The sequence below is a fragment of the Trichomycterus rosablanca genome, chromosome 10 (assembly GCF_030014385.1).
Source record: "Trichomycterus rosablanca isolate fTriRos1 chromosome 10, fTriRos1.hap1, whole genome shotgun sequence".
In the NCBI taxonomy this organism is placed as follows: Eukaryota; Metazoa; Chordata; class Actinopteri; order Siluriformes; family Trichomycteridae; genus Trichomycterus; species Trichomycterus rosablanca.
Window position 1 is genome coordinate 9,726,526 of NC_085997.1, and position 6,000 is coordinate 9,732,525.

The 6,000-nt window shown below is 44.8% G+C and overlaps 1 non-coding gene across 1 annotated transcript; it reads left to right on the top strand.

Annotated features, from left to right (window-relative positions):
- Positions 1 to 3,706: 3,706 nt before the first annotated feature.
- trnal-uag (transfer RNA leucine (anticodon UAG)) lies at positions 3,707 to 3,789 on the top strand. The gene has a single exon. It is a non-coding gene; the product is annotated as a tRNA-Leu (tRNA).
- The last annotated feature ends 2,211 nt before the right edge of the window (positions 3,790 to 6,000 follow it).

Below are 6,000 nucleotides of genomic sequence, written 5' to 3' on the forward strand. Positions count from 1 at the left end.
AAAGACAGTGCCGTGACTTGGATTCGAACCGGGGTTGCTGCGGCCACAACGCAGAGTGCTAACCACTATATGAACATGGCTTCCCAGCGGTCAGCCACTGCTCCCTGATAGACTGCAGTCATAATTCCAACAGAACAAGCTGCTTGAGCTACAGCAACAAGGCAACGAGGAACTAACAGGCAAACAATGAGCACAACAGGGTTTGAGTTCTTAAAAAATAATAAATAATCTTAATAAATAATCCAGTCAGTTAAAAACCCAACAAGGAGGCTGTACCTAATACACTCACACCAGAAAAAAAACACACCCTAACATGCTAGTGCCGTTACAATGCTAATAATGGTCCACCCAAAAAACATTATTTGGTTAGTTGGAGATCTCATATGGGACTCCCTTTCTATTGATATATGGTTTACAGCCTAGTGACAAAGTGTACAGTGCAGCAGATGGGTTACAGTCAGTACATTTACAATACATGATAATGTGAAAAGATTAAGCAGTTTACGGGTTCGAATCCCACTTCTGACAGCTCATGATTTATACAAATCTACTTCTTTAGAGGACACAGCCATCAGGGAATACAGTTTTCATCAAAGGGTGAACATGGTCTGCAACAATGCTGAGGTAGGTGCTACGTGTCAAAGTAACATCCACATGGATGCCAGGACCCAGGCTTTTGATCACTGAAAATGTGAGAAACTGAATCATGTATTCATCCTGATCTTGCTCTGTTTATTGTTGCAGCTCTGCTGGAGGGTTATTTTGTTGGTGTTTGTGGTGGTGGTGGTGGGGTCTTTGTTCCCATTTTGCTTTATTTAGTATATGACGTACTTTACATCCATTTAAATATGTAATTAAATACTTAAATATCCATTTAAGTATGTTTATTCAGCGTCCATTTACATTGTTACAGCAGTATTTTACGACAAAAATGGAAATGTTCACATTATTTAAATGGATGTAAAGTACATCATATACTAAATAAACCAAAATGGGAACAAAGACCCCACCACCACCACCACCACCACACCAAGAAAATAACCCTCCAGCAGAGCTGCAACAAGAACAGGACAATCTCCTACAGGTCCAACAAAATCAAAGACAAAATGCACTTTATAAAAGACCTCACATTGTTCGTCCTAAACGCTAAGATCAACGTTTTAAATAAACTGAGTCTGTGATGGTTCAAAAACAACGCATAATATAGAAAAGAGTACGTGAGCTCAAAGATGTTGCACCCTCGTTTTATAATGCAGCATAGAATAGAAGAATAGAATAGAATCTTTATTGTCACTATACACAAGTACAATGCAATTTCGAGTGGCATCTCTCCAATAGAGTAGCAGCAGTAGAAGAAAGACAGTAGTAGTAATCACAAAAAAAAGAAAGAACAATAAAAATCCATTGAGCTGTTTTCACTACGCGATGCAGATCCTTACACTCGGCGGCAGTGCAGCTTGAATACCACTCTGTGAAATTGCTGGTCAGAATACTTTCTATTGTGCTCTTGTAAAAGTTTACTAGTAGGTTCTGCCGTAGTTTGGCCTTTTTCAGCTTCCTGAGAAAGAAGAGTCTTTGTTGAGCCTTCTTAATCAGGTGTGAGGTGTTAACGGTCCACGTCAGCTGGTCAGACACGTAGACTCTGAGGAATTTCAGGCTTTTCACCATCTCCACCTTGTTTCCATGGATGTGCAGGGGGAGGTGGTTTATCTCCTTTGTTCTTCAAAAGTCAATGACGATCTCCTTTGTCTTAGAGGTGTTAAGAGCCAGGTTGTTTAATGTACACCAATCAGACAAGTGAGCTACCTCCTGCCTGTAGGCCATTTCCTGATTGTTGGAGATCAGTCCATCTATAGTTGTGTCATCTGAAATTTTAATTATTCTGTTGGAATTGTGAATGGTGGTACAGTCCTGTGTAAAAAATGTGAAAAGCATAGGGCTTATCACACAACCCTGTGGCGTTCCTGTGTTTAGGATGAGGGTGGAGGAGGTGTGGTTGCCAATTTTGACCTTTTGTGGACGTCCAGTGAGAAAATCCATAATCCAGGTGCACATTGAGGAATTCAGGCCCAGGTTCACCAGTTTGCTGACCAGTTTATTGGGGATGATCGTGTTAAATGCGGAGCTGAAGTTCACAAATAAAATCCTCACATCGCTGTCAAGTTCCTCCAAATGTGTCAGCGCGGTGTTGAGTGCTGTTGTTATGGCGTCCTCTGTTGAGCGATTTGGTCGGTAGGCAAACTGATACATGTCCAGGCCACATGGGATGACTGTTCTGATGTGTGAAAGCACCAGCTTCTTGAAGCATTTCATGACTATGGGTGTTGTGTTAGAGCCACTGGACGATAGTCATTCAGGCATGATGAAGCTGATTTCTTGGGTACTGGAACGATGGTGGAGGATTTGAGACACGTTGGGACAGCAGCTTGTTGGAGTGAGAGGTTGAATATGCTGGTAAACACCACTGTAAGCTGGTCGGCACATGCTTTCAGCACCCGGCCGGGAACTCCATCTGGATCTGCTGCTTTGCTTGCATTGACTTTCCTCAGGGTGGTTCTCACCTGGTGGTGGTTTAGAACCAGTGTTGGTCCTCCAGTAGTTGGCTTGGTGAGTGGCGGGATGGGCGGAGCCACATTCTGAGTATATAAAAATATTAGTCCGTGTGGGGGTGGTGTTGAGGATGACTCAGCTAGTCAGGATGGCCGAGCGGTCTAAGGCGCTGCGTTCAGGTCGCAGTCTCCCCTGGAGGCGTGGGTTCGATACAGCTACAGGATGATCAAACCTGAGCTTGTGTCCCATGCCCAATCATGAGAATTGCCTGGTTATTTAAGTGGCACAGCCCATGGGACTATGCAAGGCAGGGGGTGTCCTCTTCCCCGAGTCAAGCCTAGCACTAATCGTATACCTTGTTCATCCTCCTCCTGGAGGGTTGTGACCTGGGTTCTCTAATGGGATGGGGTGTGGGGGGAATTAGTGAGCGGGTCCTGTCGATGCTCTTTGAGCCCAGCAATGGTCCTTCCGCTTGATCCATATCCACTGGCTGCTTCTTTCGGCCGCTTCAGACACTGATCTAATTGTTTGTCGTAGAGCCTGTCCATGGATGCCAAGTTCTTTCAGCAGCCTGATGGTGGAAGAAGCCACAAAACCTCTGCATCCCACTTCAACTGGATAGACTTTCGCGTTCCATCCTCGTTGCTGAGCATCTGCTGCCAGTTCTGTGTAGCGCAGTTTCTTGCGCTCATAGGCCTCTTCTGTTGAGTTCTCCCATGGAACTGTGAGCTCTGTGATGTATACAGACTTCAATGAAGGGGACCAGAGTACCAAGTCTGGCCTAAGGGTGGTGCACAACAGGGTTTGAGTTCTTAAAAAATAATAAATAATCTTAATAAATAATCCAGTCAGTTAAAAACCCAACAAGAAAACTGGACCTAATACACTCATACCAGAGAAAACACACCTTAACACGCTAGTGCCGTTACAGTGCTAACAATGGTCCACCCGAAAAACATTATTTGGTCAGTTGGAGTGCTCATATGGGGCTCCCTTTCTATTGATATATGGTTTACAGCGTAGTGACAAAGTGTACAGTGCAGCAAATGGGTTACAGTCAGTAAATTTACCATACATAATAATGTGAAAAGATTCAGGAATTTGTACAAATATTATTCCTTGTGAGGCGAGGATGGTATCTGTGGTACTCTAGCTAGTCAGGATGGCCGAGCGGTCTAAGGCGCTGCGTTTAGGTCGCAGTCTCCCCTGGAGGCGTGGGTTCAAATCCCACTTCTGACATCTCATGCTTTGTACAAATTTACATCTTTAATCCTCTACCATACATAATAATGTGAAAAGATACAAAAGTTAGTACAAATCTTAGTCTTAGTTTTTTATTATTTCAAATGCCATTAATAATTTATAATCACTGATTTGTGAGATATCAGCAGTAGTAGGCCATGTTTAACTGGTTGAATATTGTCCTCGATCAGCTCTGTCCTCTTACCCTTAAACGAGGAAAACCTTCTCACCCTGCTCCTTGGCTTTCAGATGCATTGCGCAGCAACAGAAGAGAATTACGGGCAGCTGAGAGAAAGTGGAGAAAATCTAAGCTTGGTGTTGATCTCCACTCCTACCACGGTCTGCTGTCCAGGTTCTCATCCGATGTGACTGCATCAAAAACATCTTTTTACAAAGCCAAGCTTGAACAATCTGCTGCTGACCCACGTAAGCTTCATGCTATCTTTTCCTCTCTTCTGAACCCTCTTCCTCCTCCCCCATCTGCCTCTCTTACTGCTACTGACTTTGCAACATTCTTTCAGGACAAGATTGACAAAATCAATCAATCCTTCTCTCCGACTGACCCACTTTCAACTGACCCTCAACCCACCAACACACTCACCAGCTTCACCCCACTCACCATGGATGAGGTTGCACAGCTCCTCTCATCCAGCAATCCCACTACATGCACACTCGACCCTATACCATCCACCATCCTCAAAGACATCTCACAGGACCTAATCCCCTTCATCACACCCATCATCAACAACTCCCTGACATCAGGTGTCGTCCCTACTGCTTTTAAGAAGGCTCAGGTCATTCCCCTTCTTAAGAAACCTACACTAGACACTACAGACATTAACAACTACAGACCTGTCTCACTCCTCTCTTTTCTATCCAAAATTCTTGAACGTGCTGTCTATAACCAACTATCTTCCTTTCTTATTTAGAATGACCTCCATGATCCGTACCAGTCTGGCTTCAAGGCAGCGCATTCTACGGAAACAGCACTTGTAGCTGTTACTGAGAAGCTTCATGCAGCCAAAGCAGCCAAACTGTCATCGGTCCTCATTCTTCTTGACCTCTTCGCAGCCTTTGACACAGTGAATCACAGCATTCTCTTGTCCACTCTCTCCAACCTTGGAGTAACAGGTTCAGCATGGCAATGGATGACCTCCTACCTTGAATGGCACTCCTACCAAGTGTCATGGAGGGGATCCATATCTCCCCCATGCACTCTCTCAACCGGTGTTCCTCAGGGCTCTGTACTTGGCCCACTTTTTTTCTCTATCTACACCCGCTCTCTGGGTAAGGTCATAGCCTCCCATGGCTTCTCCTACCACTCCTATGCAGATGACACTCAGCTCGTTCTGTCATTTCCTCCTTCAGACACACAAGTCTCAGCTCGCATCTCAGCATGTCTGCGAGATATCTCACAATGGATGTCAGCTCATCATCTAAAACTTTATCCCAGCAAGACAGAGGTGTTGCTTATTCCTGGAGATCAGTCTCCAACCCAGGACCTAGTCATTTCTCTGGATGACTCCCAGATCAGACCATCTGATGAGGTAAGAAGTCTTGGTGCTGTCCTGGATAACCAGCTGACCTTCTCTCCTTATATAGCCAACATGACAAGATCGTGCCGGTTCCTCCTGTACAACATCAGGAAGATTCGGCCATTTCTCTCCAGGAAAGCTACCCAGATTCTGGTCCAATCACTTGTAATCTCACGGTTGGACTACTGCAACTCCCTCCTGGCAGGAGCTCCCATGTCCACTATTAAACCCTTGCAGCTCATTCAAAATGCAGCTGCCCGTCTGGTTTTTAACCAGCCCAAACACTGCCACATCACCCCACTGCTGCGTTCTCTTCACTGGCTTCCTGTAGCTGAACGCATTCAGTTTAAAAACTGATGCTCGCCTACAAAGCCAAAAATGGACCAGCCCCAAGCTACCTTCGTGGTCTAATCAAACCCCCGCTCTGTACCACGCAACCTCCGAATCACTAGTCTCGCCCGACTTGATCCTCCACCCAGGACTAAAGGAAGACAAGCATCAAGGCTCTTCTCTGTTCTAGCACCCAAGTGGTGAAATGAACTTCCTCTGTCCGTCCGAACATCTGAGTTTCTTTCTGTCTTTAAAAAACGATTAAAAACCCACCTTTTTACTAAGCACTTAAGCTGACTTGTACATATTTACAAAAAAAAATTTTCCATTTCCAAAGAAAACA